The sequence below is a fragment of the Pogoniulus pusillus genome, chromosome 4, assembly GCF_015220805.1.
Source record: "Pogoniulus pusillus isolate bPogPus1 chromosome 4, bPogPus1.pri, whole genome shotgun sequence".
Taxonomy (NCBI): Eukaryota; Metazoa; Chordata; class Aves; order Piciformes; family Lybiidae; genus Pogoniulus; species Pogoniulus pusillus.
This window is the reverse complement of record NC_087267.1, coordinates 34,630,478-34,656,936: the sequence shown is the minus strand read 5'-3', so window position 1 is coordinate 34,656,936 and position 26,459 is coordinate 34,630,478.

Here is a 26,459-nt window from a genome sequence, read left to right as displayed (position 1 = left end):
CTCAAAGGAGATTCCAATTCATTTGAAAACAAAGACATTCAAATTGCAATTCATATGCAGGGATCAAAGAACTGAAGTTTGAAAAATCAAGTCTGAAAATTTTGTACAAAATATCTTCTTTCTCAAACTCTTTTGATCTCTCTTGAACTTCTCCAGTGCTATGTTCTTTAACTACTGTGAAAGTGCTTGGTTATTACAAAGACAGGCTGCCAACAAAGATTCTTGCTATAACCGTGTGTCATAACCAAGGCAGATCCAGAATATAATGAAATTCTGACAAGCAAAAATCAGACAGAATAGCTACAAGAAAATATGGCATCTTAGCCATATCTACAGTTAAAAAGGTGCCATAAAGTTCTTCTGTAGACTGATATCACTTAGAGGAGGAAGTTGACATCAGCTCAGACACCTACTACAGGTGAAATCAAGCAGATAAAGTTGGAAGTCAAATATCCTACAGAGTCAATATTTAAAAATAGTTATCCCCTAAAAGACCAATTAGTTTGCCCAAATCCAATTCCTAAATCCAAGCTGAGTCAATAGCTCTGTATAATCATGAAAGGCATTTGGAGGTCTCAGTCTTGGTTATGGGCAGAATTCCTTAGCTTTAGCTCCCTAAAATACCCCAAATCAATAAAGGATAATAATATCCAAGGTCTATTTTTGCTTCTGTGTCAGACCTCCTTAGAAATACAGAATAGTGTGATTGTGACCTCTGACAGATTGCTGGCAAACTTTGTGTTAAAGTGGGTTTGGAATAATACATAAAGTAAAGCCATCTTCCTTTAGTTAGTATTGCAAATGGAGATTCCCATGGTTCATTATAAACCACTCATTTCATCAATATAGGTTTTAAATGAACAATATATTACCCTACTTGCCTAAACTCTATTTTTTTTCTTTTGCAAGTTGACCTTGGGTTTGATCTACGTTTCTTCAAAGAGCCAAACTACTCATTAAACAATGATTCATAAGAAAATGATCATTAGAATTTATTGATTATTCTAACACAAATATTGCACAGACTGAACAGAGTCATTTGCTTATTACCTGAAGGGACATTGTAGCCAGGTGAGGGGTGGCCTCTTCTCCCAGGCAACCAGCAATAGAACATGGGGACACAGTCTCAAGTTGTGCCAGGTTAGGTATAGGCTGGGTGTTAGGAGGAAGTTCTTCTCAGAGAGAGTGATTGCCATTGGAATGGGCTGCCCAGGGAGGTGGTGGACTCACTGTCCCTGGAGGTGTTGAAGAAAAGCCTGGATGAGGCACTTAGTGCCATGGTCTAGTTGAGTGGCTAGGGCTGGGTGCTAGGTTGGACTGGATGATCTTGGAGGTCTCTTCCAACCTGGTTGATTCTATGATTCTATGATTCTATATCTAAAAATTTATTTTCCTGTCTTTTGAAATAGCTACTTATCAGATTAAGTATCATTATTGCAGTAAAAGCATTGGAATCTACTGAAATGGGCTGCCTGGGGAGGTGGTGGAGTCGTCATCCCTGGGGCAGTTCAAGGCAAGGTTGGATGTGGCACTTGGTGCCATGGTCTAGCCTTGGGCACTGTGGTAAAGGGTTGGACTTGATGATCTGTGAGGTCTCTTCCAACCTTGGTGATACTGTGATACTGTGAAATAATTTCCTGATTGCTTCACGTGTAATAGACACTTGAGTTTACTTTTTGTGAACAATACAATTAGATCCCATAGTTTTCCTTTCAGTTTCTTATTAAAATCTCTACAAACAATTTCATGGACTGCTCTGCTTTGACAAAGGCTGTCAAAGGATTTGAAGTAATCCCCATGAAATTACAGAAAGCCCCAAACCCTGGTGATGCTCTTCAGAAAGTAAAATGGGAGAAATATGAATATTCTAGTATTAAAATACAATCTAATTGCTGAAGTCAGATTAGCCACTTTGGCAGAGGAATTCAAATGTGTAAGCCGCTGAACTTTGAGCAGACACTTCTGCCTCATTCATCATGTAGAAGTAATCCTTAAAGCCTGCCACATTTGCAGTGTGTCTAAGAAAGGAAGAAATAAGAAAATCTATAGTCCACACTCTGCTTGATCACCATTAGGGAGCTAGCTGCCAGCCTGACTCAGAACAGATGCAGAACAATTATCTTGCCAGAGCAGACATGGAGGGAAGTGATGGTTGAGTGAAGTTCTGACTCATGCATAGGACTATCAGGCGCAACAGCCTCTCTGCAAATGTTCTTTAAATAACAGAACAAGAATTGAACCATTTGTACAAAATTTACAGCTCATCTACTTTTGCAGTGTGAGGTCAACAGGTCTAGAGCACATCTGACACGCTCTCACACAGAAGACATCTGTACAACCTGTTTGTTACAGTCTAGGAAGAAACATGACAACCAGTTCCCGGCTTCTTCCATAAAATAAACACTGTGGAGAAAGTCACAGACAAAACTGGTGGATTTGGGTCTTCCAGTTATATATGTTATTTCAAAATGACATATAGGGAAATGCGTGTCTTGCTCTGAAATATTTCACTCTCACACCAAGTGATGGACCACTGACTTGAGGCCAATTTAGACTAGTTTGCAGTTTGGCCTCAGTTATTGCAACAGTTAGCAAGTCTCGAAGTGTTGTCACTAAGAAATTTACTTTTCATAGGATCACTTTTACCTCCACGTCTCCTCTTTAGAATTTTCTTTACATTCTTGAGCCACTGAATATGCTGTGATTCAGAACAGAGTGTCTCAGTGCAGCTCTTCTGTCCTAATATTCCCTGAGCTTTTTTGTAACCTGTGCTTGAATGCTGCAAGGCAAGAGCAGCACATTCTGGTTTGTATTTGCCCTTTGTTCTAACTATGCCCCTGTGGAGAGCACGTAGGAGATGCACAGTGTGGCTATTTTTCCTAAAGTTGTTGTGCAGTTTTGCCAGTTAGATTGGTTTCTCTTGCCTTCAGAAACAGAACTTCAGCACAGTTACAAATAACTGCAATGTCTTCGTGCATTTTTTCCTGTTAAGTTTGCTCACAAAATATCACTTCAAAAAGAGCTAAAAGAGATTATGTTCCTGAACTTTATCAGATCACATCTAAAGTAACCAAGTCAATATGGCTCTGCTCCAACATTTTGTCTTGAAAACAAAGAATCACTTATCTGCTACAAGACAGCACAGATACTTGTAGATGCCTCCAGCAACAGCAAAGAAAGAATCAAGTGTGACCTGCAAAGCTTTGCATACAGACGACTTCAATGCAACTTTTAGATGGGTGTTTAAGTTGCAAAGAACACTATTTAGTGCAAGCAATGCCCGTGATGTTATATTAGAAGGTGGCTGGTAGATAGACCTCTGTCAGTTCTAAGCAAATGATGACTAGAACACAGGTGAACATTTACCAGCTGTCTTCAGAATTTACAGGGAAAAAATATGACCATATTCTGTGGTACTGATTATGGCTTCAGTCTGCATTCAATACATGTATGCTGGTCTGAGTTAATATTTCATGTATAAAGAGAAGGATGCAGATAACCAAGGGGGGACTCATTGATCTTGTGAGACCTCATCTGGAGTACTGCATCCAGATCTTGTATCCTCTGAATAAGAGGGACAAGGAGGTGTTGGAGTGGGTCCAGGGAAGGCCCAAGAAGATATTCAGAGGGTTGCAGAAGCTCTCCTACGGGGACAGGCTGAGGGAGCTGGGGTTGTTCAGCCTAGAGAAGAGAAGGCTATGAGAAGACCTAATAGCAGCCTTCCAGACTCTGAAGGGGGCATACAAGAAGGCTACAGAGGGACTGCTTCCAAAGGCTTGCAGTGACAGGATGAGGGGCAGTGGTTTGAAATTAGAGAAGAGGAGATTTAAACTGGATGTTAGGAAGAAATTATTTAGAGTGAGAGTGGTGGGACACTGGAACAGGTTGTCCAGGGAAGGTTGTGAATGCCCCCTCCCTGAAGGTGTTCAGTGCTCGGTGGGATGAGACCTTGAATGATTTGGTCTGGTGGAAGGCTTCCCTGCCCATAGCAGGGGCGGTTGAGCTAGATGATCTTTAAGGTCCCTTCTAACCTAACCCATTCTAACCCCAGACTCTGTGATTTGGCAATGTTTTTTTGCACAGTCAGACGATATTTTTAAAGCAAATTTTCAGCAGATTGGAGCAATACAACTGCACAGCCATTGCAAACATCTTCAGCAGTTCTAAAAACAAATCATAAGAAAGAAGATGAACAGATTTCACTAGGTTCAAAGTAACACAAGAAATGTATGTTGATAGACTTCACAAAGACAGCAGATATCTTTAATGGTAGTAGTGAAATTCTTCAAGATAGAGCATTCACTGAAAAATTATTTCTTTGTCCTTTATCTTCTCTGTGCTTTCTCTCAAACAAACAAATCTTTTGATAATAGTGACTTGTTTGATGTGTCATTTGTCATGACTTCCCAAAGTCTCTAAACAGGACATTAAATGGGCAGAAATAGTGGGAAGGAGTAGAAGATAGCTTGTATAAAAATATTTTACAGGTATCTGAGTCTGCAATCAGTTTGCTGGGTTTTACTTTATCAAATTGTAAAGAGAAGAAAGCTTTCACAATGGCAGTGCTACTGATTACAGAAAATTAAATTTAAGATAGCCCTTTAGTGACTTCCACAGTAAACTGGTAAAGAACATAATATTCTTCCAGACTATAGGTGTTTTGGGCAAATACAGCTACTATAATACCTATTAAAACTGAGCAATCAGCTTGTTGGATTGGGTTGATGGCAACATCTGATGTAGTCTGCTGCTCTGCTTAAGAATGTAAGTTTGTTCTTGGTTATGTAAGCCTCTGCCTTTTGTCTGCCTTTGGATGGCTTTTGTCTAGTAAATGTTAAGGGCTCTGGTTGGTTGTGTAAATATATTAATCACCTTGGCACAAGTAAGACCCCTTTCAAACAGTGTCAGGTAATGAATTTAAGCTTGCACCAAATTAGCTCATAGATTCACAGAATGCCTTAGGTTGGAAGGGACCTTAGAGATCATCTACTCCAACTTCCTTCCCCACCACGGGCAGGGACACCTCTCAACTAGACTCAGCTGCTCAAGGCCTCATCCTACCTAATTTCATATTATTCCAGATTCCAGATTCTTCTACAAAGAAGCAAGTGGCTTTGCAGTAGCCTCAACACACTTCACTCAGACTGAGAAAGGTTGTATGACACAGATTACACCAGGCAGTGCATGACCAACATCTGAGAATTAGACTGAGAGCTTGAAGAATGTCTCCTATGCTTTGCCCTAGGTTCCAGAGGAACAAGTCAAATAAGACATTTCCCAGATTATGAAATTTAGTTGTGCAGCAATTTTATTCCACTTTCTTCTTTTGTTTTTTTTTTTTTTTTCTTCTGTGATATAAATACATGAGCTATACTTTGACTCAAAGAGCTACCCTGTATCCTATTCCCTGAATGCCAAGGAGCCAATTCAGCTAGTGTCTGTGGCAAAAAAGTCCCATGGTTTGGCCATTTGAATGTGAGAAAGGTGGCAGAACTCCACCTCAGCAGACATCTAGGGGTGAGTCTGTCACTCTGAAAGAGTGGCTTGAGAAGGCACAGCTACCCCTGGAACTACAGAGAGAATGAGGGCATTTCCAACTCAAACGAAAAGTTCATCCACAGAATCACAGAACTTTAGAGGTCGGAAGGGACCTCCAGAGATCACTGAGTCCAACCTCCCTGCCAAGGCAGGATCACCTAGGGTAGGTTGCACAGGACTGCATCCAGGCGTGTCTTGAAAGTCTCCAGAGAAGGAGACTCCACAGCCTCTCTGGACAGTCTGCTCCAGAGCTCTGTCACCCTCACTGTAATGAAGTTTCTCCTCAAGTTGAGGTGAAATCTTTTATGTTCCTGTTTGTAGCCATTGCTCCTTTTGTTTTTGCTGCTGACCACTGAAAAGATATTGACCTCATTCACTTGACACCCACCCCTCAGATATTTGTATACATTGATAAGATCTCCTCTCAGTCTTCTCTAAACTAACCAGCCCCAGGTTTCCCAGTCTCTCTTCACAGGGGAGGTGCTCAAGTCTCACAGTCATCCTCATGACTCTCCGCTGGACTATTTCCAGCAGGTCCCTGTCTCTCTTGAACTGGGGAGCCCAAAACTGGACACAGTATTCCAGGCGTGGCCTCACCAGGGCAGAGTAGATGGGGAGAAGAACCTCCCTAGACCTGCTGGCTACGCTTTTCCTGACACACCTCAGGATGGCAATGAGTGTCTTGGCCACAAGGGTACATTGCTGGCCCATGCAGAACTTGCTGTCCACCAGGAGTCCAAGGTCTTTCTCCACAGAGATGCTTTCCAGCAGGACAGCCCCCAACATGTGTGGGAACCGAGGGAGGGAGTCAGCTAGAGCCCATCCCCATGTACCCTTGATGCAGAAGATGAAAGTTAGAAACATAGTAAACTCATATGCTCGCCTTGAGTAACATTTGTACAGAAGCATAGTAAAGTTAGCACAAAGAACTGAAATTAGTCTGTGCCAAGATAGCCAACACCTCACTATCATCCAGTAAGAATGTTAAAAACAATATTTTATCCAATCATTGTATTCCATAACTTGTAGAGTTACCACAATTTGCAGAGTGGCATATAAGAAGACTGCTGCTATAGCAGCAAACAGCCTCAGCTTCAGCTTTGGCTACTTTGATATCCATATGTCCTTGTGTTGCTGCTGTTTTGTCTGCCACTAATTAACATAACAGCAACAAACCTGTACTGATTAGTCCAGGACCACACCCTTCATATTACTGCTCTATTTAATTGCTTCCTGCAGCAACTTCTGTGAATCAGCCATGGCAATGGTAAGCTGTTTAAAGTGATCTGTACACCAAGCACTTACTCTCTTTGCCCTGTAAGGTACAACCTGTTCAATGCTAATGTAATCATAGAATGTTTTGGGTTGGAGGGGACCTCCAAAGGCCCTCTAATCCAACCCCCTGCCTCCCTTGCAGTCAGCAGGCACATCCTCCACTAGAGCAGGTTGTTCAGAGCCTTGTTGAGCCCCAGGGATGGGGCCTCAGCTACCTCCCAAGGGTGTGATGGTTTGGGTGTTGCCCGCCCCCCCCCCCCACACTTTAGAAATCACCCAGACTAGACTCAGCTGGCTATGAAAACATGAATAAAGTTTATATTTACAGCTAGCACAATATACAAGCAGATGTTTACTATATATCACAGTATCACAGTTTTATTAGGATTGGAAGAGACCTCACAGATCATCAAGTCCAACCCTTTACCACAGAGCTCAAGGCTAGACCATGGCACCAAGTGCCACGTCCAACCTTGCCTTGAACAGCTCCAGGGACGGCGACTCCACCACCTCCCCGGGCAGCCCATTCCAGTGTCCAATGACTCTCTCAGTGAAGAACTTTCTCCTCACCTCCAGCCTAAATCTCCCCTGGCGCAGCCTGAGGCTGTGTCCTCTCGTTCTGGTGCTGGCTGCCTGAGAGAAGAGAGCAACCTCCTCCTGGCCACAACCACCCCTCAGGTAGTTGTAGACAGCAATAAGGTCACCCCTGAGCCTCCTCTTCTCCAGGCTAAACAATCCCAGCTCCCTCAGCCTCTCCTCGCAGGGCTGTGCTCAAGGCCTCTCACCAGCCTCGTCACCCTTCTCTGGACTCGCTCAAGCATCTCAATGTCCCTCCTAAACTGGGGGGCCCAGAACTGAACACAGTACTCAAGGTGTGGTCTAACCAGTGCAGAGTACAGGGGCAGAATGACCTCCCTGCTCCTGCTGACCACACCATTCCTGATGCAGGCCAGGATGCCACTGGCTCTCTTGGCCACCTGGGCGCACTGCTGGCTCATGTTCAGGCGGGTATCAATCAGCACCCCCAGATCCCTCTCTGTTTGGCTGCTCTCCAGCCACTCCGACCCCACTGTATATACAGTTATATACAGAAATATACAAGGTAAAAGGTAATACAGAAACAGAACTCCCCTCCCAGAAACCTGAGTCCCCAGGAGGGGCTCTCAACCATTCCTTCACCTTCCTCCTGCCCCTCTCAACCTTACCCCAGTCCCAAGGAAGAATAGAGGTTTGGCCAGGGGGTTAGGAAACAAAGTGGATTACCCCAAAATGGAGGGTGAGGTTAGTGAGTAAGATGCAGCTCAGCCAGCAGCCCCAGTGAGAGGGGTAGTGGTTATCTAGGTTTTTATTTCTTGTTCCTATACATCTCAGCAAGCCTATGAGGGAAGTAGACACCACCATTGTTTTCCTTTCACAGCCTGTAATCTAGTTCTTCTCACCAAAACATCCTAGCCTGCTTCAAACTAGCACACAAGGGATATGATACCTTCCTCCCATGGGATATGACAAGTTGAATGAAGCACACGACCGGGAAAAGCCAATCACACACCAGGGACAAATGACACCTGAGAAACCTGATTGCCTGCCACCACAAAGTAACCTGCCCACTTGATGTGGGGTGAGCAGTACACCTGGCTTTCTCCAAGGCTTTCTGTATAGTTTCCCACAGCCTTCTCCTAGAGGAACTGATACATTATAGTCCAGACAGGAGGTCTGTGTGGTGGGTGGGGACCTGGTTAACAGGCTGCACCCAGAAGGTGGTGGCAAACAGCTTCTTTTCAGGTCAGCAATTTGTCACAAATAGAGTCCCTCAGGGATCAGTACTGGGCCCGACACTGTTTGGTATCTTCATAAGGGATCCAGACGATGGGGTCAAGTACACCCTGATGAATTTTGCTCATGATACCAAACTGAGGAGGTAGACACCTTGGAAGGGAAAGCTACCCTGCAGGAAGTGCTGGATGGGCTGGAAGAGTGAGAGAATATATGAAGTTCAACAAGAACAAATGTGAGATTTTCCACTTGGGAAAACATAATCCCAGAGTGCAGCAGACACAGGGATCTACATATCTGGGAGGCAGCTTTGTGGAAAGAGACTTGGGAGTCCAGTAGACACCAAGCTCAATATGAGTGAACAGTGTGCTGCCACATGAGGAAAGGCTGAGAGAACATGGATTCTTCAGCCCTAAGAAAAGAGGGCTTAGCAGAGATATTATCACCATGTTCCAGTATTGAAAAGGTGTCTCCAAAGAAGACAGAGACTCCATTTTTACAAGCAGTGACATGGAAAAGGTGAGGGGTAATGGCTATAAGTCACTCCTGGGGAGATTTCAAAGAGAAAAAAACACCCAAGAGATTAATCAGGCATTGGAATAATCTCCCTAGGGGGTGATGCACTCTCCAGCACTGGACACTTTTAAAATTCATTTGGACAGGCTGCTGGGTCATCTTTTCTAGACTGTGCTTTTGCTAAGAAGCATTGGACCATACTATTCTTGGGTTCCCTTTTAACCTGGTATTCTGTTATTCCCTGACTCTGTGATAATGTTCTGGGTAACTCGTGGAGCTCAAGAAGAACACATTAATATTAACTTGGCAGTGCAGCAGAGGATAGGTTAATTAAAGAATAAAGGATGAAGGAGCAATCTTCCCAACTCAGAGCTGCTGTCAGCTGTTGTAAATTGAGCAGTGTCATGCCTGCTAAACAAAGGGATGTCAGATCTCCAGTGAAAACCTCTCTGCTTCTGAAAGTGATAGCATTTTAGAAGTCAGTCCAGCAATGCCCTTAATGATGCTATATGGGAACCTGATAATGTCAGGGCAGTTCTGTGGAGCAAAATAAGTTCATCCATAAGACAGGTTCACCTGCAACTTCACATTTTAATCATACCTGCAGGATGAAGGATTGAATTTCAGAAGACAGTGAATCAAAAAACATTTTGATTCTCAGTAAGGCACATGTTCTCAGCGTGATGTAGTGACTAATACAGTCTTTGAATGCGCTGACATGCAGGGCTGTCTATCCAGCAAATCATGCCTGAGTTTTCATTCAGAGCTGGGAACAGCACGTCTGTGTTAGGGCAGTACTCTACACAAACTAATAGGTCTGGCTGAGAAGTGACACAGTCTTCAGCTGGGCTGTCTGAAACCCACAGGAACATAAGTCTTGGGGAAAACAAACCAAACCAAACCAAACCAAACCAGAAAAATAAACAGCCCAGGTCACTGCTCTTGGAGAAATATGCTGAAATATCCCACATGTCCTGTGGCCTCTCCTCAACTTAGCAGAGGTTAAGATGAATGGCTCAGTCATGGTGTAATAGCACAAACTCCCAGCCAGCGTCGCTCACTGTTGCTGGGCAGCTGTCAGACCAAATAAGACTGCTGTGTTGTTTTGACTACAGCTGGTACCCCCACGAGAAATGCATGTGAAACCAGACTGGCAACCAGCTCCACTTAAGGTCTTGTGAGTGCCTGCAGAAGAGGTATTTACAGACCAGTCAGACGTGTCATCCCTCAGTACAGCTAATGAAGATCTAGCCAATACTGTCAATGAGACAGTTGCCTCAATATGGATAACTAATGCCATCTGAGATGCCCCAGAGGATGTCACAGAACTATGCAAGTCTGAGCTACATGACCCCGTCCCAGAAGAAGAGCAATGCCTTGCTCCAGCATTGGCAGGAAGTGCAGAGGTTAGCCCACCACATCTATTTAACACAAACACTGATGTTTTGACAGCTGAATATTACCACTGAAGAGCTATTTTTCTTCTCTGAGAACAGACACCTATATTGAGAGGCTGAAAAGCTCTCTGGATTCACTACATTTATTAGATTTCTATTGTCTGTAATTGTATAAACCTATCACACACCTAGACACCAGCTCTATTACACCTCACTTTGGTGTCTATATCTGGAGCCTCATTTCTAACGATCAAAAAGACATAGGATTACCAACTGGATGCTCCAGCATACACATTGCTGAGGCATAGTATCACAGTATCACAGTATCACCAAGGTTGGAAGAGACCTCATAGATCATCAAGTCCAACCCTTTACCACAGAGCTCAAGGCTAGACCATGGCACCAAGTGCCACGTCCAACCTTGCCTTGAACAGCCCCAGGGACGGCGACTCCACCACCTCCCCAGGCAGCCCATTCCAGTGTCCAATGACTCTCTCAGTGAAGAACTTTCTCCTCACCTCCAGCCTAAATCTCCCCTGGCGCAGCCTGAGGCTGTGTCCTCTTGTTCTGGTGCTGGCCACCTGAGAGAAGAGAGCAACCTCCTCCTGGCCACAACCACCCCTCAGGTAGTTGTAGACAGCAATAAGGTCACCCCTGAGCCTCCTCTTCTCCAGGCTAAACAATCCCATCTCCCTCAGCCTCTCCTCATAGGGCTGTGCTCAAGGCCTCTCACCAGCCTCGTCGCCCTTCTCTGGACACGCTCAAGCATCTCAATGTCCCTCCTAAAGTGGGGGGCCCAGAACTGAACACAGTACTCAAGGTGTGGTCTAACCAGTGCAGAGTACAGGGGCAGAATGACCTCCCTGCTCCTGCTGACCACACCATTCCTGATGCAGGCCAGGATGCCACTGGCTCTCTTGGCCACCTGGGCACACTGCTGGCTCATGTTCAGTGTTACTGGCCTTTTCCAATGGGCTGTCTCATTTCCAAAAACTCATTTTTTGTATGTAAATTTAATTTTCCTCAGACATTTCTTTTTTTTTTTTTCTTTTTTCTTTTTTTTTGAGGACTGATGTCAGGAAGGGAAAATTTCAGCACAGAACTGGATAAAGAACTTGGAGGTGTGTGAATGCAGTGAGCACAGCTTTGCTCCAGCCTCCCTTTGCAGTTCCTGATTTTACAGACGCTTGGTGCTTTGACTCACACTATCTAATCCCAGATCCACAAGTAAAAGACCTGAGACACATTAAATGAAATTTGTCAATCAAAATAACTAAGGCCAAATCTATATCATGCAGCGGAGCAACCTACAAAGATTTAAGGTCTGAGCTAGTAACCAGAAGAGTGCACAACAGCATGCCAACATGCCACCTGAGACCTGAAATTAGCCCTTGGTAGGATTTAGCTAAGGCAAAGCCAAAGCACAGTACTGAGGAAGGCTTGCTGTGCAGATTTAAGCCCTCTCTGCACTGCCTAACACTTCTGAAATACAGGGTTGATGTCTCTGTGCTTTGCAGAGAGCCATCAGCAGATCTAGTGAGGAAGCCAGGCTGGAATGTGCCTCACGATGATTTCAGGTATTTTTTTCAGCTCTTTTATATTCGTGTTTCTCCTTTTGGAAAAAGAAAAACCAAAACAAACTAAATAATAAAACAAACAAACAAAACAAACATCAACCCCCAAAAAAAAACCCTAAACAACCAAACCAAAACAAACACTTATTTGATTAAATTACAAAAGTGCAGTAAAATCCTGCTCTTTGAGGGAATGGGCTGCCCAGGGAGGTGGTGGAGGCACCGTCCCTGGAGGTGTTGAAGAAAAGACTGGATGGGGCACTTAGTGTCATGGTCTAGTTGACTGGATAGGGCTGGGTGCTAAGTTGGACTGGATGATCTTGGAGGTCTCTTCCAACCTGGTTGATTCTATGATTCTATGATTCAAAGAGATCAACTTGACAAGAAATAAAATAAGACTTTGAGAAATCACATTTACACTTTCCACCAAAATATGAATTTTGGTTTCAAATGAAATGACAAATTAATCAGTGCAAGCTATGAAATAGTAATAACAAGGCGGAAAATGCATTCATAGTTCTCTTGCACTAGTAAAAAAATAGTTTTACATGTTTTCTGTATTTAATTTCCTTTTACTCTTGGTCTTGTGACCTAGAGCACCACTGGCAGCCTTCAACATATGGTTCAAAAGTTGTCCTTTCATTTTTCACAAACACAATCCTTACCTACAGCGCATGTATCAGGCAAGGCTTGAGAGGTTACAAGCCTGTATCAAATATTAAATGGATACCTGGCAAGGTTAGAGATTTCTATCTGCCATTCTCTGATTCTGGTTAGGCTTATAGCCAGGAGAACTCTTGGCCCAGGCATAAGACAGAGATAACAAAGGAGCTTCCCACAACAAGACCTCAGAAATGGCACACAGGGGCTTACGCATCTTGGCAGGCATTGCAGTGGAATGTGGAGGGAAGAGATAAATTTTAGATTTCTGGGCCTTTTGGATACTCTGAGAAACAGTGATAAAAACTGTAATCAGATCATTATCACATTGCCAGAATGTCCACTTCAATTATAAATCCTGACTGGATAATAAACATGTATACGTAGCCTTTGGCCCATATTCTGAAGCTTTTCCATGTACTAAAATTTCCATTGGCTACAGTACAAGTTTCAAACAAGCAGCAAATTTCAGGGCCAGAAGAATACCATAGCTACAAGATGAAGCTTTCTGCCTGAGTGAATTTTGGCTTAACAGAGCAGAGGAAAAGGAGCATCAGGGCACTACTCACATCTCCAGCACAGGCTCCAGCCTCCCACCATGCACAATGAAAGGCTCTGAGCTTCTGCCATCATTGGCACTGTACAGCAACAGTGTGATGAGGAACTTATTCTTCTTGGCTTCAAACAAGCTTTACACAAGTTCTTGACTACATTAAAAGAACCTCCTCCACTGAAACAACATTTTGCTGCACTGACACTGTTGGTAATAACTGACCTCATGTTTGACATAACTCGTCATATCCGGAATGATCCATCAATCTATCTTTAAGCCCATGATCAGACTTTATCCTAATAACAGCGAAGTTGTACTCCAGATAGGGAATATAGTCCACTGCTAAAGTTATTTTCACCTAGAAGTGGTCCTTGGTCAGGTAACACAGAGATGCTCATATCTATGATGCTCCAGGCTTGTTCCTCCTGGACACAGCGGCATGAAGCATCAGTGGTGTCAATTTACGAAGAGAACAACAAGATTTGCAATGCAAAACCTGCTGAACGGATGAATTTTAGCAAGCTTGCTAAATTGTGTCTACACAACTTGTAGCAGTGAAAGCAGAATTATTTTGTGTACACACAAGTCCATATCATACTACTCAAAGATGATCTGCTATTAGTTACTAAATGGAGTTTGCTTCAAAACCACTTTCAGTCACTTGCTGGAAGAACCTGTATTAGCTCAGCAGAAGTTGTGAGACTCCTTTCCTCCAGAACAGAGCAGCTGACTGAGCTTGTATTTCTATGCTTGGAAGAGGCATTTCTGACCAGTTCGATTAGCAAGACAGAATAATTTCTTTGCAAGCAGAGAATCCACAGTAATGTAATTTTTCATAGCTAACTACAGAGGTCAACTATATTTCTTCCAGAACAATTGGCATGCTAGCACTCTGAAAGGTTCAGTACATCACAAGATCAATCTCTTAGCGTATCTAACATCATTCTCTGAGCTAAGCAACTTGTTTTGGAAGTTTAAGGTGCTCTAGTTCATGTTTTTAAACATCTTTCCCCTTTTCATAGTCTTTTGCTAGCTCACACATGGCTCTAATCCAGGGAGCTAAGACAGCCTAATTTTACAGATAGAGAAAAAAAAATCATTTCCTTTTTTTCTTATATCTCATTCCAATTTTTGTGAGGAAAAATCTTCTCCAGCAGTGCACTAATTCCCTAAGCACTATTCGCTGTATCACAGCATTTTTCTAATTCATGGACAGAAATGTAAAGGTGACCTATAAAAAGAAAAAAAAAAGTGTTTGACTTCTCTTTGCTTTTATGTGATAAATAAATAAAGTTAGAAATATTACTTTTAAAAGTATTTTTCCCCCGTTGTGTGTGTTAAGTGAAATTTCCTGTTTTGCAGGAACGCTCTGAGATTAATCAGAGCACTACTGTATGTGTAAGAATAATTTCCACCTGGAGAACTGCATCCAGCTCTGGACTCCTCAGCACAAGAAAGGCAGGGACCTGTTAGAGTAGGTCCAGAGGAAGGCCATGAAAATGACTGGGGGCTGGAATACCTCTGCTATGAGGACAGGCTGAGGGAACTGGCATTGTTCAGCTGACCTTATTGCAGCCTTTCAGTATTAAAGAAGGCCTATAGAAAAGATGTCAGCAATGTTTTTCAGCAGGGCCTGTTGTGACAGGACAAGATGCAAAATTAGACTAGCTATAAGGAAGACCTTTTTTACAAGGGTGTCAAAACACTGGAGCAGGATGCTCTGAGAGGTGGTGGAAGCTCCACCTCTGGGTATCCGATCTATCTGAAGACGCAGAGAAGATTGGACTAGATGATCTTTAAAAACTGCTTCCAACCAAAAAACATTCTGTGATTCTATGACATAGATTTTGCTGTCTAAGTGGCATTCATCAGATTCTTCATTTCATTAAAAAACTGCATAAATGAAACTTTTGCAGCACTTGATAAAAATCAACTTTCAGAAAAATAAGAATTCTTGTTTCTTTTTCCATGGTATACCAGGAACTACAGCAAGGACTGATGATTCTTCCGTGGCTTGTCAACACATCTGGCAGTTGCTGAGAATTTTTGACCAATTGATCAATTTCCACCAAATCTGACTGTGGGGCAGTTGGCCCCAAAGTATTAAATTCCCATAAATCTCATTGGAAGTGGTGCCTCTGCAGAGGAAAAAAAATCCAGATCAGCAGTCCTAGAATGGAAAATCTGGATTATTTGGTAGTATTATCAAGACATCTTTGTCAGCTCATCAGTCAACACATCTGTGACTTCATGTCTGACAGCTGGTAAACAGATTATGGGCAGAAGCTGAGGGTATTTTAGAGGACATGTTGGGAAAGCAAGGATATTGCAAAGGTTTTAGGGAACACTGAGCAAACTCTATGTCACACAAGCAATGTTTTTTTTTTTCCTTAGCAAATTATCCTCAAAAGAAACAGATTTGGGCTATATTCTTTACTGTTATAAACCACCATGCACTTAATTACAGTACTTGATTTTCTGGTCACAGCTGCCACGCTAATGAAAAGAGAAACTTAGCTCATGAACAGTACTCTTGCCACAGAGAATTCCTTATGTTGCTTGTCACTCTTATTTCTGGCAGAAGGTCAAATAAATGTTTAATATTTAGATAACACAGGATATTGCCAGAATTTTCTTCAAATATCAATGGGTAGCAGTGACTCTGTGAATGATGCACACAGTTCAATAAACCATGGTAATGATATTGATGTGGGGGAGACTGAAACATTGAGATACTCTTACTTAGTCCTTCGGACTAAGATTCATTTCTGTGTCCTTAGGAGGACACAGCACCAGCACTGCTAAAGACATAAAGAATCTCCCCCGGTCCTATACCAAGGTGAAGAAATGAAGCTGAGGGACGACAGCTATCAGTTACCTGAGAAGAGCAACAGTGGCTATTTATTGGCCTTTTACCCTGCAAATCCTTTACTGCAGGCCTTCATAACAGAAGGTGTCCCTGTCAGACTAGGCCCACTGGGTGCAGAGCATGTAATTGTGTTGGAGACTCTTCAGTAGTCTTTAATTAGAGCATCTCTAACAGCTTTTACTTCATTAATCAAAACAGAAACATCTGCATCTTTTCTTCCCTATCAATTTTGCTGCATTTTTCTTTCTTCACTCTGGACTCTTCATCAGCTGCATCTCCTGCCAGCCTTTCCCTCATCACTTGCCACTGCAGAGGAAGATGCTGATTTCTATTGTGTGATAGCATCTTAAGGAACAAAACCTGTGTGGTTAGCTCTAAATTATTGGAGAAACAGCCGTGAGTGCCTCAGCAGTCACCTGAGTGCTGCTGTTCTGCTCTTAAATTGTCTTAACACCGTGGAGCTGCCAATGCAAATCACATACTGCAGTGACCAAGTCATCTAATAGAGCTGGCAGCTGGCCAGCTGGTTCTGGGGTAAGTATGGGAGGCAAAAATCCTCTACAAGTGAGACAGATCAGTTCATGTGAACTTCCTAAATCAGACAAGTGTACAAATAGATCAAAGGGTTAAAGCTGCAAACCTTCAACATAAGAAAACCATTTCAAAGACACTGCTGGAATGAGAAAAGGTTTCTTGGCTTCTTCTACTGTGTTCTTAGTTCAGGCAAAGGGAGAGAAGATAAATTCTATGATCTGGCAATAAAACTGCATAGCAATGCTTTGCTTCTCGGTAATAACTTTGAGGGAGTTTCTTATTAAACTGCACTACTGCATTGCACACAGACACAGAGCTCAGCTCTAACAGTGTAGCCAACAACACAGCACTTCACTGTAACTCTTTAACACCCAGCCTGAGCATGATGTGTAAAAGGTGCTTTATTTTTATTGACACACTCACTCCAGAAGACAGAAATGATATGTTGAAGCCCATCCCTGTGAGCAGTGCTGATCTGAAGAATTACAGGCAACTATCTCTCACTATAGGAACTATCTGTAAAGAACTCTAATGATGAAAAGAGATTCCAAAGGAGATGAAGGCAAAACAATAGGGGTAGGTTGGCTTAGGGAAGGCCTGGTAGTTCCTGGAAGGCAATTATGGGAAATTTATCTACTGGTAGAGGAAGCTGAAAAGACTTCTTAGAATCATGGAATGTTGTGGGTTGATAGGGACCTCCAATGTTCATCTAGTCCAACCCCCCTGCAGAGAGCAGGAACATCCTCCACTAGAGGAGGATGCTCAGGGTCTTGTCCAGCCTCACCTTGAATATCTCTTGAGATGGGGCCTCAACCACCTGATTTTATTGAGTTACCTTTGTTATCATGTGAAATATGCAGCTTACTGCAGACAACAGAGGATATTTTGGGGTCTACCAGGACATTAGTGCTAGGACATGTTTTTCACTGAACTGAAAATTTATATGGCTTTTAATTACGAAAGAAAAAGACAGCTAGCAGGCTAACAGATAAACACTTGTGCAGCCTGCCAGAAGCTGCCTGAATATATGTAAATATATGATAATTAGCCAGTCTTCATGGTACAATATTTTCAAGAGGTAGTAAGGCATTTCTTCAACTGATTAAATAGGGAATATGCAATAATAAAAGGTCAGCTCAATGTCAGTTTGTCACATGATGGTCTACAGCAGCAAGCAGATTTAAGTAGGTAGGCATCACTTAAAGCAGAAACTCATTTTCTCCATCATCATTTTCTGCAATGTCTCACAACATGAAATACACACTCAGGGTGTACCAAGGAATACAAGATCAGATTTCAAGACAGCTTTCATTTCAGACATACTGAAAAACTGAGAAATGTCTAATCAGACACTTTCAATCTTTTTGCTGGCAGCCTGAGTGACCTTGGAGTAGTACATGATGAAGTGTACCTAACAAAGGGTTTAAACTCCTGTCTTTGAGTTTGCATTTTGGAATTGAATATTATTACTTTCCTTTTGTAAAGATGAGAAAGTTTAGGCATGCAAATGACATGGCTACATTCACCCAAAGCCTTAACCAGGCTAAACCCCAAATATCTGCCTAAGAGTGCATCTTTTATTATTTTTGTTATCTCTCAGTGTCCCTTGTCCTTGATCTGCAACTTGTATAGACAGTGCCTTGCTTCTCCCTACCCGAGAGGGATCTCTTCTGTAGCGTAGCCATTACACAGTTTATAGCTGTAATTTAAACCCAGTTTTATGGGTAAGAGTCACATTTAAATTAACCTTTTCTACCTTCCATTACAAGGCTGATGCTGATCTCAGTGACTAAGATTTACATCTTCTTCCTTACACCAAATCCCGCTTCTTGACCTACATCCTGTTTCCTTCTCCATCCCATTTCCTTGTTGCCACTATGCACTCTCTTTCTTCTCCTATTTGCCAGGGCAAATACTGAAAATGGTTCTATGACTCCATCTGAGATTATCATGAGGGGCAATGCTTTGAAATTAGTGAAGAGATTTAGACTGGATGTTAGGGAAAAGTTCCTTACCATGAGGGTGGTAGAACACTGGAACAGGTTGCTCAGGGAGGTAGTTGAGTATCTCCATCCCTGGATATATTCAAGGTGAGGCTGGACAAGGCTCTGAGCAACCTGCTCTAGTTGAGGATGTCCCTGCTGACTGCAGGAGGGGTTGGACTACACGACCTTTGGAGGTCCCTTCCTACCCAAACCATTCTATGATTCTATGATGATAGTAGTCTGTCATACATTCAAGGCACAAGAGAATAACCTCTCTTGCTTGAATTAGACATAGCATAAGGCAATTACTGAATGATGTGAGCTGTGTGTCCTGTCAAAGGAGATCTCCATTGAGATTTTTGGCATTAAGGAGCATGAAAACAAGTTCCCAATGAATGGTTCATTCATTCCTTTTCTGAAAGTTTAATCATGTGTGTTCTCTTCTCATAGCATCACATCAGCAAGTTGTATGACTTGGGAAAGACATACTAATCCCATTGACAGAATAAAAATATTCCATAGATGTAAGAGCAATAATCAGCAGCACAAGTCAAGGAACAGTTTACCCTACAAGAAAATCTTCTGAGACAACAAAGTTTTTTTTTTTTTTAAACTGGCAAAAAATGTGTTTATAAATTTGTGGTGCTGCTGACAGTGCAATTCTTCTAATTAGTTTATCCCAACACTTACTAGAGCTGGAGATGAAATGCAGGCTTAGTATCACTCCCTATATGTTACTGCCATAGATAACTAGCTAGCTGACAACAGGATCATATTCTGGACAGACACACTAGTTTTATTGTAATAATTAATGCTATTAACAAGAAAGATCCCAGATGTTTGCAAAGGAAAGCCAATACACTGGAATTTTGTGCATGCTTCCAAAGGCTTGGTATGGATATTTTGTGTCATGCCTGTACATCCATATATAAATTTAAGAGCAAAGGCCATAACTGAACCCTCCAGTATTTCAAGAGGACAATACACTTTCTGATTAAGAACTTTAGACCCAGTTATGTTTGTACGACATCAACAGTACATCAGAACAAGGCAAAATCAAAGCAAAATCTGCTTTCTAGTGTTCAGCTGAAGGAGCTTAATACAAAATGGTTGCCTTTTTCTCCAGCAAGAGAAGTCTGAAATCTTGGTGTAAAAATGAAGGCATAGAGCGTGACAGACTGTATTGCAGTTATAAAGTTGCTTTATGTATCTTTACAAGATGAGGCCACTATAACAATTTCATTTTCCTGATTAACTTCTGCTTGCAGTAGAAGCTAGAGGAGATTTCTAAATTTCCAGTGATGGAGAAGCTATCTACCACCATACTTGCTGAATTGCACTAACGATTAATGGACTTGGCTGCTAATAGGCTGTGCTCTACTTATTGACTAGGCTTCTTTAGCTTTCATTTCAAGCATTTGTAACTTCTTACACATCTCTGTGGAACAGCAATACCCCCTTTGCTATCAGATTTGTGTTGCACATGTAGATGTTTAAAATTTTGGTTGGATCACTGCTTGTGAATTTCCTAAGATATAGTCTAAACCTACTTAAAACAATTCCCCCTTGTTCTGTTTCTGGACACCCTTATGAGGAGCCCCTCTCCAGCCTTCCTGCAGGATCTCTTCAGGTATTGGAAGGCAGCTCTAAGGCGTGTGTCCCCCCCTAGAATCTCCTCTAGGCTGAACAACCCTAGCTACCTCAGCCTACCTTCACAGCAGAGGTGTTTTGGCTCTTGGATCACCTTTGTGGCCCTCTGGACTCGCTCCAAGAGCTGTGTGCCCTCATGCTAAGGACTCTGGGAAGCAGATGAAGTATTTGAGGTGGGGTCTCACCAGAGCAGAGGAAGGGGGAAGAATCACATTTCTTGACTATTATTGTAGTGGAGCCAATGTTCAGCAATTAAAGCTATAGTCTCAAAATATCTACTTTAAAGGAAATGGACATTGAAAAATTCCCCAGGCTAATCTCTCCTTTGTTAGTTCATTCAGATTTTTCCTCTATTCCCAATTCAGTTCATCTGCTGAAGAGTTTTGACACATAATGTACCAAAACCTGCTTTTACTCACACTTAACTGGGAGGAGCTGAAAAAAAAATGTTTTGCTGTCTTTAAGAATAAACCTTCTTATTTTCTGGTGGTTTGTTTATGCCAAGAGAATTCTGTGCCCTGTTAGATAACCCTGCCTCTACAGCACTATGGAGTAAAATTAAAGTATGCACTCCTGCTGTCTTTCAGCTTTGGAATCAGAAGTATGCACATCTGTCTAGAGGTATTTTTACTGCAGGAAAGGTTTAGATCATTGTTTTGACATCCTACAACAACTGTCACTTACACTTTTATTTGGTTGTTCATACATGTGGACTGCATGATGGATGACCTGCATTTCTGCCACTGGCTTTGTAACTCCAAACTCTTTACAGAATTTATTTCTGAAATAGTGCATCTGTCTTAACATGGCATAAACAGCATCAGGAAAAGGAAGGCTGTGGTTAAGGTTTCTGAGACAAGTGCTGTTTAACTTTATCAGCAACAAAGACAGTGGCACTGAGTGCACCCTCAGCAAGTTTGCTGATGACACCAAGCTGTGTGGTGAGCTGGACTTACTTGAGGGAAAGGATCTATCCAGAATGGTGTTGATAGGCTTGAGAAGTGGACCAGTGCCAACCCCATGAGGTTCAAAAAGTCAAAGTGCAAGGTTCTGCATCTCTGTTTGGCCAATCCCAGGCACAAATCCAAGCTGGGGGCAGAATTGGTTGAGTATTTCTCTGAAGAAAGGAGCTTGAGGGTGTTGGTTGATGAGAAGCTCACCGTGAGCTGGCAATGCACTCATGCAGCTCAGAGAGCAAATCAAGTCCTGGGCTGTGTCAAGAAGAGCGTTTTCAGAAAGGCAAGAGAGGGGATTCTGGTCTAGTAAGACCCCACATTGAATAGTGCATCCACTTCTGGTGTCTCCAGCACAAGAAGGACACAGAGCAGTTGGAGAGAGTCCAAAGGAGGGTCACAAAGATGACCCAAGGGCAAGAGTATCCCTGTTATGAGGATAGGCTTAGGGAGCTGAGTTCTTCAGCCTAGAGAAAAGAAGACTCTAGGAAGACCTTAGAGATGCCTTCCAATACCTGAAGGGATCCTACAGGAAGACTGCAGAGGGACTTTTCATGAGTGTGTCTAGAGAAAGAATAAGAGGGATGGTTTGAAGCTGAGGGAGAGTAGGTCTGGATCTTAGGAAGTTCTTCAGTACAAGGGTAGTGAGATCCTGGTGTAGGCTGCTCAGGGAGGTTATGGATGCCTCCTCCCTGAGGGTGTTCAAGGCCAGGTTAGATGAGGCCCGGAGCAGCCAAGTTTAGTTGAGAAGCAGCCCTGTCCATGGCAGGGAGGTTGGAGTAGATGCTCTCTGAGGTACCTTCCAACCTAAGCCATTCTGTGACTGTATGATTCTATGATTCTAAGATATCAGAACAGAGGCAGTGCTGGCTCTAACAAAACTTAAGTGTATCATACAATAGTGGTGAACTTAGTAGAGTAGGGTGAATGGTTAGACCTGATGATTTCAGGGGTCTTATCTATCTCAATGATTCTATGAGTCTATGAATAAATACAGTGCTTGAAAAAAATACTGTTTTCCTGATATTTCAATTTTTCCTGTGACTGAAGCAAGATTATTTTTAGGCTCCATTATGAGATAATCTAAAATGTAACATTCATTTAATGAGTAGACCAACACAACTGCTTTGGCAGGACAATATTTTTGGTGGACCAAACCATTTCTCTTACTTTAAGCAGTAAATCTCAGCACCAGAAATATTGTGTTCTTGCTCACAATATGGTAAATATTTAATCACTCATTGTCACTGCTAAGCACAACTTTTCCTCTAGTTCTGTCTTTGCAGTGTGACATGACTAACTACTCCTGCCGTTCTGTTCTCATTTAATAATATAATCATGAAGCAGTAGCTTGTCTTCTTCATAATGAGATCAGTGCCTGGGAAAAATAAAGCAGAGTAATCATGCATCATTGTCACAGATGGAGCCATGCACTTCACTCCTAAGAGAGAAGCAACAACAAACTTCATTGACACATAGCAGTGAGCTTGCAAAGTTTGTGGTACATGTGACAGATTCCACCAGGTTGGTTGGCAAGGTAGGCTTGGTTATTTACTGAGCAGGGAACACAGTCAGATGACATTGTCAGGGAGATCCTCCCCTTGAGTTCAGAAAGCACACCTTTTCAGAGAGAAGTCTAGGTGGAGTCCAATCCTAGTCCCAGACTTGGTCAATGGCTTGATAGACTCATAGAATGGTTTGGATTGGAAGTGACCACCCTGCATTCATCAGGGACATCCTCCACCAGATCAAGCTGCTCAGAGCCTCATCTTAAACATAGAATCATAGAATTGGAAGGGACCTTAGAGATCATCGACTCTAACCTCCCTGCCATGGGCAGGGGCATCTCTGAACTAGACTTAGCTGCTCAAGGCCTCATGTAACCTAGCCTTCAATACCCCAGAGAGGAGGCATCCACAACCTCCCTAGCCAGCCTAATTGCCGAGTCTCACCACCTTCATACTGAAGAACTTCTTCCTAAGATCTAGTCTAAGCCTACTCTCTCAGCTTCAAACTGTTTCTTCTCATCTCACTGCTAGGCACCCTTATGAAGAGTCCCTCTCCAGCCTTCCTGTAGGATCCCTTCAGATACTGTACTGGAAGGCTGTAATAAATAGTGCTTGTTAAATTCATTGAAAAGAGAACTCAGATTCCTTAAGGCTCAACATTTTCCTAACACAGATCAGCAATGTAAATATCTGCATCTGTTTTGGCTTAGCTAATGGAGCCTCCTGGACAGAAGGAAAGAAAATTGGCTTCTTTTTCTAGTTTTTATTATTATGGCATAACAATGCTACTATAGGAAGCTGTTGCTGAATTTTTTTTTTTGCAATGCATCAAATAACCTGCATGGTTTCAGTGATGACCTGCATGGTTTTAATGGAGATGAGCTGGAATTGGAGAGCATGATTGCTCTTGCAGGCTTATCAGGAAATTGCAAAACTATACCATTCTTCTACAGAGATAACCTCATGGAGTTAAAAGTAAATATTAACAAACACATGGGGATTAAGCTAAGAAGCTGGATGGTGAAAGGACAGCTTTTAAGATCACTCTCTGCTGTTTTGATGGGTTTTTGAATGTAAGAAGGTACTCAAAAAAACAAAGTTGAACCAGTCTAAACTTTCGGTCTTCTTTCAGTATCCCTATTGAAACCTCTTCTGTACTCCACATAAAACCAAGGAAAAGGATCTACACAGCCATACAGGTTCACAAAGTTTTTTCTCCTCCCTTCAGGTAATACCTTCTTCTAATCTTGATGTCAATTTCGTGAGCTGAAGAAATCCCTCACTGACTGAAAACGTGTATGATAAAAGTAGAGCAATAAACACATTATATCCACCCAACTAGTTGATAAGCTGTGATGGAAAATTAGAAAACACCTCACTCTCAGCTCTGGCAGTAGAGGGAAAATTATTTTTCTTTTTTCTAGTAGGGAATAGCAATTGGTATCATAACAGTGACATGGGGGAGGAATAGAGTGCACAATCCTGCTGTAAAATTGTGTGTAGCCTGTGAAAAGAATAAACCTCCAGACACACTGCACATGGAAACAAGGAGCTTTTGCTGAACCTTTATGCAAGGCACAAGCAGACAGGCAATCATTCTTGGCAGGTCTAGGAGGGAAAAAATATTATCCCAGCATCAGTCTGAGTTTTCCCCTTGTCCAAAGAATGCATCCAAAACTCTGAAGTTCTAGGCAGTGGGGAATTTTACACTCTTTTCTTGCTTATAAAATATTATTGTGCACCAGTACAGGTTAGGGGTGGACAAGTTATCCATGGGACAGCAATGTGCCCTTGTGGTCAAGAAGGCAAATGGGATACTGGGGTGCATTAAGAAGACTGTGTCCAGCAGATCCAGGGAGGTCCTCCTCCCCCTCTACTCTGCCCTAGTGAGGCCTCATCTGGAATACTGCATCCAATTCTGGGCTCCCCAGTTCAAGAGGGACAGGGGTCTACTTGAGAGAGTCCAACAGAGGGCTACAGGGGTAATTAAGGAGCTGGAGCACTGCCTTATGAGGAAAGGCTGAAGGACCTGAGGATTTTCAGTCTGGAGAGAAGAGTGAGAGGGGATCTAATAAATGTATCTAAATAGATGAGGGCTGAGTGTCAAGAAGGAAGGGACAGCTTCTTCTCACTTGTGCCCTATGATAGGAAAAAGGGCCGTGGATGTTAACTACAGCAGAGGAAGTTCCACCTCAACATGAGGAAGAATTTCTTTCCTGTAAGGGTCACAGAGCACCAGAACAGGCTCCCCAGAGAGGTGGTGGGGTCTCCTCTGAAGACTTTCGAGACCTGTCTGGAGGCTCTCCTGTGTGACCTGTGCCAGATTATACAGCCTGTTCTGGCAGGGGGGTTGGACTTGAAGATCTCCAGAGGTCCCTTCCAAACCCTAACATCCTGTGATCCCATGGTCCTGTGAAGTATTTGTGCAGTGTCATAGACATTTTGATTATGTGTAAATTAATTACTGGTATGATTAAACACCAATTACAATGTTGTTGATAGCAGCAAAAGTATCAGTATTAACAAGTGAGAATTTTGGTTTCCTGTCCAAGAAAGAAATGACAGCACAAAATATAATGAAAGACGTGAACATGAAAGCAAAGCTTAGCAAAGCATTAAACTATAAGGGGAGATTGGGTGAAACGCCTGGCCAGCTGGATAACATTTACATTCCAAGCAGTGTTCCCATGATTTACTCTGAACACATGGTGAGGTCATGACTATCAAATAACTCTACTCCAGATTCATGTATCTTTGGGCCTGAAAAGAAAATTGAAGGACAAAAAGGATTAAAATATGATCACTTTAAAGAAGTGGTTTCGTATATCACAGGAGTGTGTAATTTCTTCTATCCACAAAGATTTTCAACATCTTTCTGTAGTGAAATAGTTGTCTCTTTCACTGATTTTGCAAAGATATTTGACATGGTGAGATGAAAGTGAAGTTCCCATAACATCTAGTTGAATTTTCATGTAAGCTTTGTTGCAATAAAAATATTTGTCAAAGCTGAAGGCATGTTATTTTAAATGACAAGAGTGTATCTTATGGAGCTTGCTTTTAATCTATTTTTATCTATTTTCTGGTGTGTTTCCAACAGGAAAAAAAAATCATCAGGTTAAAGAAGAAATGATAGGAAATTGCAACACTTAAAAACTTATATTTAGCAATTAATATGCAGATTGTACACTCTTGACTAGAGTGAATTCGTCTCCACAGCTGCTCATTATCAACCTTCTAAACTTAATTCTAAATCTCCACTTCCATTCACTCTTGGGTAGCCTTTTCCCATGTTCTACTCTGTCCACTTTTTTCTCTGCACATGCTTAAATAATTCTTCTATTCAGTTTCCTTCCTATCTGCCTGCACATACAAAAAGCTGTCTTCTAACTGCTTCAGGATCTACACATCTAATTTCCCCACTCAATAGACTTTCTTCTGTTCATGTAATTCCAATACATTTCAATAAGAATTTAAGCATTTTCCAATTTTTAGTACAATCATAAGAGTGAAGTTCTCACAGCAAAATGGAGTTGGTGTGGCTTACAGGGAGAATGAAGAACCATTGGTGGGAGAGGTTCAGATCTGAGTTGTTAGAGGGAGCTGACTGAGGCTGTCCAAAGTGCTTTCATAGCTGCTGTAAGGTATAGGTTCATCTTTCCCTGGAAATATGACAT